Consider the following 9,264-nt stretch of genomic DNA (forward strand, 5'->3'; position numbering starts at 1 on the left):
TGCCGGCAGTGGCGGGTCTGCCTGTCCCCGCGTGCGGCCTCCTCTGCTCGGGCGATGGAGGCTGGCGGCGGTGTTCTTCGGCTGGCGATGGTGCGTCCTGGCGGCGGGGTCCGCGGGGCGCGGGCAATTCTGATGCAGTGGCACGGCCGTTGGCGGCGGGGCGCGCGATGGTGCGGCTAGCCGCCGGCCTCCGCTCCGCCCAGATCTGGGCTCTTCTGGGCCTCAGCTGGGTTGGGGCGGACCGACGTTCCGGCGTGCGGCGACGTGGCTCCCTGGTGGTGGTGGTGCGGCGTCGAGGGATGCGGGTGGTGGCGGCTTCATCGGCCGAGGTGCTGCAGCGTGGCCGCAGGGGTTGTCCGTATCCTTTGGGCTTCGACCGGGCCTGTGCGGGCCTGGTAAGCTCCTGTCGTCATGTCCGGTCGGCTCCGCGTCGGCGGTGGTGGTAGTCCCCTCCCATCGGCTGAGTTGCGGCTGCCCCCGAGCCCGTTGACCCCTCGTCCCTCCTCCAGGTCTCGTGTCGGTGGCTCAGCGAGACGGTGATGATGGTTCAGTGATTGTGGTGGCACATGTTGGTGGGCGGCAGTTCTGGTGGAGCACTTCCGATCGTCTGGGGTGGTGGTGGTTGTTTAGGTTGGGAGAAATCCCTGGTGGCTCGTCCATCACCGATGCGATGACGCATGCGGGCGCCGCCGGACCTTCCTGAAGGGCGTCGGATCTCCCCCTTCCACACTGCCCTCTGCGTACCAGGGGAAACCCTTGGACTTGTCCGGGTAGCAGCGGCGTCGTCGTCGCATTCCTTCCTCAAGGTGTTTCTCGGTACGCGACGCCTCGGAGTGCTAGTAGCGTGGTGGTACTTCTCCGGTGGGTGCAGCGGTCACTGGTCATCTTTGTTTCGTCGACCTGCCGTTGTCGGCATTTGTTTTTTTTTGTTTTTTTTTCTTTTGGGCGTGCTTGTGCTGCTTCCGCCCCAGCACCTATCATTGGTTGTATCAGATGGTTGCTTTGTAATACAAAGCGGGGGAAAACCCTTTTTCTCAACAATACCCTTCATCACAGGGAGTGACTAATCAGGCAGGGGAAATGTTGGCAACCATTCTTCTTTTGAGAAGGTACCATCTGTCATTTAATAAAACAACCAGGATACATAGTTACACCCACACACAGACAGACCCAGCCAGAATGCTCCAGAAGCACCAGATGTCCTGACACTTTGCAGAAAGGACCCCATAAAAGGAAAAATTACAAACAAGAGCTTGGAGACCCCTGCACAAAAACGCCAACTCTCGTCTCCACGAGCCGCCGGCGGCGAAGACGCCGTCGGAGAAGGAGACGAAACACCACAAAACCTTGACCCGGCAAGCTTCCTCACAGATAAACTGCTTTGTGGACCTCTCATGGATCCCCCCGTCGACGGCGAGAACACTTCCTCTGGGGAACGTCGGCCGGGGAAGACCCCGAGCTTGACCGGGCCGTCGCACCGCTCAATCCAGTCGACCATGTCGAAATAGAAGAGCAGCACCGCCCACCGGCACCCTCGAACCCAGCATCGAAACCCCCAGCATCTGGAGCACACCGACGACGCTCGCCGGCCACACTCCTGTACAGTTCCTCCCGAACTCCGTGGTGGCATCGGAGGAAACGCGACTACGTCGGCGGAGTTGGAAGACAAAAACCGCGCTGAAGTCGCCGCTGCCGCTGCCGCAACCCCGCTCGGACACCTAGCTCGCAGATCTGACACCGCCTGCACCGGAAACCGACTTGACGTGTGCAGATCAGGAGAACACTTATTGAACGCTGCTGCCATCGCCATTAGAGGCAAGCAAACGGGCCAGCCCACACCTAGCTACATAGCCTATACCTAGACTACACCTGTACAAATCCGCACGGCGGATCCGGCAGCTCAAACCCCTCCGACGAGCCAGGGGCCCACGGAGGAGAGGAGCTACCGAAGCTGCTGGCGGCAAGCGAGTCAAACTTCTCTTCGCCCTTTTCCTGTGGAGAGAGAAAGGGGAGGAGGAGAGACCAAAGCTGGCATGTGTACAACCACGCAACTGCCCCTCCGCAGATCTCTTTGGTTTCCCGGCAGAGTTCTACAAGAAGTGTTGGCATATTATTAAAGGAGATCTCTTGCCGTTGTTCAATGATTTATTCTCTGGCCAGATTCACCTTTTTCAGCTGAATTTTGGAATGATAACCCTTCTTCCCAAGAAGACAGAGGCAGTGCAGATTGAGCAATTCCGGCCTATCTGTCTTCTTAATGTTAGTTTCAAAATTTTTACCAAGGTCGGGACAAATAGGCTCACACAGATTGCGCATACTGTGGTGCAACCTACTCAAATTGCTTTCATGCCGGACAGGAACATCCTCGAAGGGGTTGTGGTCCTACATGAAACGCTCCATGAGATTCACACGAAAAAACTTGATGGAGTTATTTTCAAGGTGGATTTCGAGAAAGTGTACGATAAGTCAAATGGCCTTTCCTTCAACAGGCACTATGCATGAAGGGTTTTGATGAAGCCTGGCGATGCCAAGTTGAATCTTTCACGCAAAAAGGGAGTGTTGGAATTAAAGTGAATGACGATATAGGTCATTATTTCCAAACACACAAGGGCCTGAGACAAGGTGATCCAATGTCTCCTATTTTGTTTAACATTGTCCTTGACATGTTGGCAATCTTGATAGGTAGGGCAAAGGAGGCCGGCCAAGTAGGTGGCTTGGTGCCTCATCTAGTTGATGGTGGTGTGTCCATCCTGCAGTACGCCGATGATACAATCATCTTTATGGAGCACGACTTGGCAAAAGCGAGAAATATGAAGCCGGTGCTGTGCCTTTTCGAACAATTGACCGGTCTGAAGATTAACTTCCATAAAAGCGAGTTGTTCTGTTTTGGTACAGCCAAAGAGGAACAAGATGCATATAAGCATTTGTTTGGTTGCGAATTGGGAGCACTTCCATTCACTTACCTAGGCATCCCCATTCACCATCGTAAGTTGACAAAAAACGAATGGAAGTGTATCGAAGATCGGTTTGAGAAGAAAATGAGCTGCTGGAACGGCAAACTAATGTCGTATGGAGGCCGATTGATTCTCATTAATTCGGTGCTCACGAGTCTTCCTATGTTCCTTTTGTCATTTTTTGAGGTACCAGTTGGAGTTAGGAAAAGGCTAGACTTCTATCGGTCCCGTTTCTTCTGGCAGAGTGATGAACTTAAGAGAAAGTACCATTTAGCGAAATGGGACGTCATCTGCCGACCAAAAGACCAAGGGGGTCTTGGGGTTGAGAATCTTGAAGTCAAGAACAGATGCATTCTCAGTAAGTGGCTATATAAGTTAGCAGCTGAGACTGAGGCAACTTGGGCGCAGATTCTTCGTAACAAGTATCTGCACTCTAAGACTTCGTCGCAGGTGACAGTCAGACCGACTGATTCGCCGTTCTGGAAAGGGCTAATGAGAGTCAAAGCTACTTTTTTTAATAGAACAAAGTTTATTGTCAGTGATGGCAATGACACTCGCTTCTGGGAGGATACTTGGCTGGGAGAAACGTCGTTGGCGCTTCAGTATTCGTCGCTATATCGTATTGTGCAGCGATGAGATGCTCTGGTTGCAACGAGTTTGCAGTCCACTCCCCTTAATATTCAGTTTAGGAGGGTGCTTGTTGGAGACCGGTGGGAAGCTTGGCTTCTTTTGGTGAGGAGACTGATGGAGGTTCAGCTTACTCATCAGCCCGATCAGTTGTGTTGGAAGCTTACTAGATCCGGGGAATTCACAGTCAAGTCGATGTACATTGATGTCATCAATTCTAGTGTTATTCCTAGTTCCAAACATGTTTGGAAAGTTAAGGTTCCTCTGAAAATCAAAGTGTTTATGTGGTTTGAACATAAACAAGTCATCTTAACGAAAGATAATTTGGTTAAGGCACTAGTAGAAAAAGGGTCAAATGTGAAGCACATTAGTGCCGGTTTGAATTTGAGCCGGCACTAATGTGTCCATTAGTGCCGGTTCCAACGTCTAGGCGGGCGGACATCATTAGTACCAGTTCGTGGCGAACCTTGGCACGAACCGGTACTAATAAGAGTGGTGGCAGGATGTTGTCTGAGTGGGGCCCCTCCAGCACCTTTAGTACCGGTTCGTGCCACAAACCGGTACTAAAGGTCGTCCTATATAAACCCTTCATCTACCAGCACTCTGTTCTTCCCCATTTCCCCTCTCCCTCTCCTCTGTTCTTCCCTTCTTCCTCTCGTGTTCATCACAAAATTTGCCCCAAATTTGTCAAGATTTGCAGGCCCCCATCCATTCAAATGATCACAAAGGTTAGCAACTTTGTCCTTTCATCTCTCATTGCTAGATTAGCTTGTGCAATGCTTTATATAGTGATTGATTTTTGAGTTTAGTAATTTGGGAGGAATTATATATATATATATGTGTGTGTGTGTGTGTGTGTGTGTGTGTGTGTGTGTGTGTGTGTGTGTGTGTGTGTGTGCTAGTATTTGATTTATATGCAATTTGAGGTCAAAAATAACACTTAGTTTGCATATGTAGGTGTGGTTTACTTAGTGCCTTCTAAATCTCTGTCGTAACCACCGTCGATCGCCCGCAACGTCCCGTCGCCGGCATCACCTTGTGGTGAGCCTCTTGTTCATGAATGTTTTATATAAAAAATTGATGTTTGTGTGATTTGGATATATAGTTACTCGTATAATTATCTTACCCATACGTTGTTTGTTATACATAGTGCCATGGTTTTGATATCCGTCCCCGTCGGCCCTCGTCCGGGTTATGATTCAGATGTGGTATATTCTCTTTTAAAACTATTTGTTGCATTTTGTGTTTATGACAAATTATGCCCATCAAGTTGACATAGATATTTGTATGTAGGAGGTAGTTGAACCGGAAATTTCAACCGACCCTATTGTCGAGAGGTTAAATTTAGTTGAAAGAGAAAACGAGGATTTGAAGGAAAAATTGAAAAGAATTGAGGGGGGAAGATGGAATTGGAGTTGCATGTTGCCGATGTCGTCGATGATCACAAGATTAAGATGGAGAAAATGCGCTTGAAGATTAGAAAGATTAGAAAATATGCCATTCATAGTGAGGCCTGGTATCATTATGTTGTTGGATCAATTGTTACCTTAGTTGCGATCTTGATCGCATTTGTTGTTGCATTTAAATTCTTTAGCTAGAGAGTTATTTGTTTGTTGCATTTAAGTGTTGTATGAACTTTATGTATTGTATTAATTTGGTGTTTTCGGTGTTGTGTATTGAAGATGAGCCGGCAATGGATGTACGATGACCGATACTCTTCCGAGTTCATTAATGGCGTGCATACTTTTTCGCTTGCAGCTGAGGCAAACAAGCGGGCGGATGGTTTTATGCCTTGTCCATGTGCTGGCTGTAAGAATGGTCACAATTACTCTACGTCAAGAACCATTCACGTCCACCTGTTTGAGTCTAGTTTCATGCCCCAGTATAATGTTTGGACCAAGCACGGAGAAAGAGGGGTTATGATGTAAGACAATGAATAAGAAGAGGACGACAACAGCTATCCTGGCCATGGGTTCCCTGAATATGATGATACAACAATGAGGGAACAAGCTGAGCCGACAATGCGGGAAGAAGCTGAAGAAGAGGCATCGGATGAGACCGTTGATGATCTAGGTCGGGCCATTGCCGATGCAAAGAGAAACTGTGCAAGTGATTTGGAGAAGAAGAAGTTGCAGCGCATGTTAGAGGATCACAAAAAATTGTTGTACCCGAATTGCGTAGGTGACAAGAAAAAGCTGGGCACCACACTGGAATTGCTGCAATGGAAGGCAGAGAATGGTGTATCTGCCAAGGGATTTGGAAAGTTGCTGGTAATGATAAAGAATATGCTTCCAAAGGACAACGAATTGCCCGAGAGTACGTACGAAGCAAAGAAGGCTATCTGCCCTCTAGGGTTAGAGGTGCAGAAGATACATGCATGCCCTAATGATTGCATCCTCTACCGCGGTGAGTACGAGGATTTGAACGCTTGCCCGGTATGCAGTGCATTGCGCTATAAGATCAGCCGCGATGACCCTGGTGATGTCGAGGGCGAGCGCCCCAGGAAGAAGATTCCTGCCAAGGTGATGTGGTATGCTCCTATAATACCACGGTTGAAACGTTTGTTCCAAAACAAAGAGCATGCCAAGGTGATGCGATGGCACAGAGAAGACCGTAAGAAAGACGGAAAGTTGAGAGTACCCGCTGACGGGTCGCAGTGGAGAAAAGTCGAGAGAAAGTACGGGAAGGAGTTTGTAGATGACGCAAGGAACGTATGGTTTGGTCTAAGCGCAGATGGCATTAATCCTTTTGGGGAGCAGAGCAGCAACCATAGCACCTGGCCTGTGACTCTATGTTTGTTTAACCTTCCTCCTTGGTTGTGCATGAAGCGGAAGTTCATTATGATGCCAGTGCTCATCCAAGGCCCTAAGCAACCCGGCAACGATATTGATGTGTACCTAAGGCCATTAGTTGAAGAACTCTTACAGCTGTGGAATGGAAGAGGTATACGTGCGTGGGATGAGCACATGGGGGAAGAATTTGACATAAAGGCGTTGTTGTTCGTGACCATCAATGATTGGCCTGCTCTCAGTAACCTTTCAGGACAGACACCGCGCATGCACGCATTGTTTGGACGATACCGACAGTATATATTTGGCTAATTGTAAGAAGAATGTGTACCTGGGACATCGTCGATTTCTTCCGAGCAGGCATGCCGTAAGAAAGAAAGGCAAGCATTTCAAAGGTGAGGCGGATCGCCGGACGAAGCCTCGCCACCATACTGGTGCTGATGTACATGATATGGTCAAGGATTTGAAGGTAGTCTTTGGAAAAGGTCCTGGCGGACAACCTGTTCCGAATGACGCTGACGGACGCGCACCCATGTGGAAGAAGAAATCTATATTTTGGGACCTGCCCTATTGGAAAGACCTAGAGGTCCGCTCCGCAACCGACGTGATGCACGTGACGAAGAATCTTTGCGTGACCCTGCTTGGCTTCTTGGGCGTGTATGGGAAGATAAAAGATACACCTGAGGCACGGGAGGACCAGCAACGTATGCACGAAAAAGACGGCATACATCAGGGTCATGCCAGCTACGCTCTTACCAAAGAAGAGAAAGAAATCTTTTTTGAATGCCTGCTCAGTATTAAGGTACCGTCTGGCTTCTCATCGAATATAAAGGGAATAGTAAACATGGCAGAGAAAAAGTTCCAGAACCTAAAGTCTCATGACTGCCACGTGATTATGACGCAACTGCTTCTGGTTGCATTGAGGGGGCTTCTACCGGAAAACGTTCGATTAGCCATTGTGAAGCTATGTGCATTCCTCGATGCAATCTCTCAGAAGGTAATCAATCCAGAAATTATACCAAGGTTAGAGAATGATTTGGTGCAATGTCTTGTCAGTTTTGAGTTGGTGTTCCCACCATCCTTCTTCAACATCATGACGCACGTCCTAGTTCACCTATGCGAAGAGATTAACGTTTTGGGTCCTGTATTTCTACACAATATGTTCCCCTTTGAGAGGTTCATGGGAGTCTTAAAGAAATATGTTCATAACCGTGCTAGGCCAGAAGGAAGCATCTCCGAGGGCCATGAAAATGAGGAGGTCATTGAGTTTTGTATTGACTTTATTCCTGACCTTAAGCCGATTGGTGTTCCTGAATCACGGTATAAGGGCAGACTGGATGGAAAAGGCACGCTAGGAGGGGATCAAATAATATGTATGGACGAACATTCTCTAACTGAAGCACACTACACAGTTCTACAGAATTCCGCCTTGGTGGCTCCGTATATGGACGAACACAAGAATTTTCTACGCTCCAAACACCCGGAGCGGTCTGATGACTGGATTACATGTGAACAAACCAGGAGTTTCGCCGGCTGGTTGCAGACACGTACCATGCATAACGCCTCTATTGAAGATGACATGTACTCGCTGTCTCAGTTACCATCTTCGAATATAATGACTTTCAAAGGTTACGAGATAAATGGTAATACATTTTACACGATCGCCCAAGATAAGAAGAGCACCAACAAAAACAGTGGTGTCCGCTTTGATGCAGAAACCAAGACGGTAAAGGAAACATATTATGGTTACATAGAGGAGATATGGGAACTTGACTATGGACGTGGTTTGAAGGTCCCTTTGTTTCGGTGCAAATGGGTCAATATGACACGAGGCAGGGTAACGGAAGACCCGCAGTACGGAATGACAACAGTGGATCTCAACAATCTTGCATATGCAGATGAACCATTCGTCCTAGTTAATGATGTGGCACAGATTTTCTATGTGAAAGATATGTCTACCAAGCCGAGAAAAAGAAAAGATAAGGAAGCGAATGCATCATACGATGAGCCAAAGCGCCACATAGTTCTTTCTGGGAAGAGAAACATCGTGGGAGTGGATGACAAGACAGACATGTCAAAAGATTATGAAAAGTTTGATGAAATTGCTCCATTCACAATAAATATTGACCCGAGCATCTAGTTAAATGATGAAAAAATTTCATGGCTGTGGCGCAAAGGGACATACGCGAAGAAAAAGTTTCACACCCAAAGATCTGGGATGTGATCGGCTTCACTATCATCACTTTCTTCTGTGTTTCACACCCAGGAGGGAATCTCTGTAATAGTTAGGGTAGTTATGTGTTTTGGCATTTGAAACGCGAAGAAATTTTATGTGCAAACAAATTCTTTCATGCATTTATTGATTTTTTCAGCTAAATGACCCTGAAATTGAAAAGCATTTCAAATGAACTCAGAAAAGGTTGAAAGTTGGCATGATATCATAATTTCACCCACATAGCATGTGCAAAAAAGTAGAGAGGGTTACCGCAAAAAATGGATGCACTTTGTGTACAAAATGGACAATCTCTTTTGAAGTATCAGGGTTTCGGACGAAAACTCATCCGTTATAAAGGCATTTCATTTTTTAAATAACCTAAGCATTACCAAATTGAATATAATGATAAAACACACTAATATTAAACATAAGAAAAAAAGAATCACTGAAAAGAATCACAAAAATAAATAAAGCAAAAAATAAGAAAATAAAAAAGCCCGCCTACTTCGCCACAGCGGCCTGCATACGACTAGAAACCCAACCTGTTGTTGGGCCAGGATGCAGGCCCGCAAAGGCCCAGTAGGCCCACAGGGTAGCACAGAACATTTAGGCCCAGTAGGCCTGATTTGGAGAGGAGATCGAGGGAGCTACCGCACTGGGGCTTATAAACCAGTGCGGA

This window comes from Triticum dicoccoides, chromosome 1A (genome assembly GCF_002162155.2).
Source record: "Triticum dicoccoides isolate Atlit2015 ecotype Zavitan chromosome 1A, WEW_v2.0, whole genome shotgun sequence".
Taxonomy (NCBI): domain Eukaryota; kingdom Viridiplantae; phylum Streptophyta; class Magnoliopsida; order Poales; family Poaceae; genus Triticum; species Triticum dicoccoides.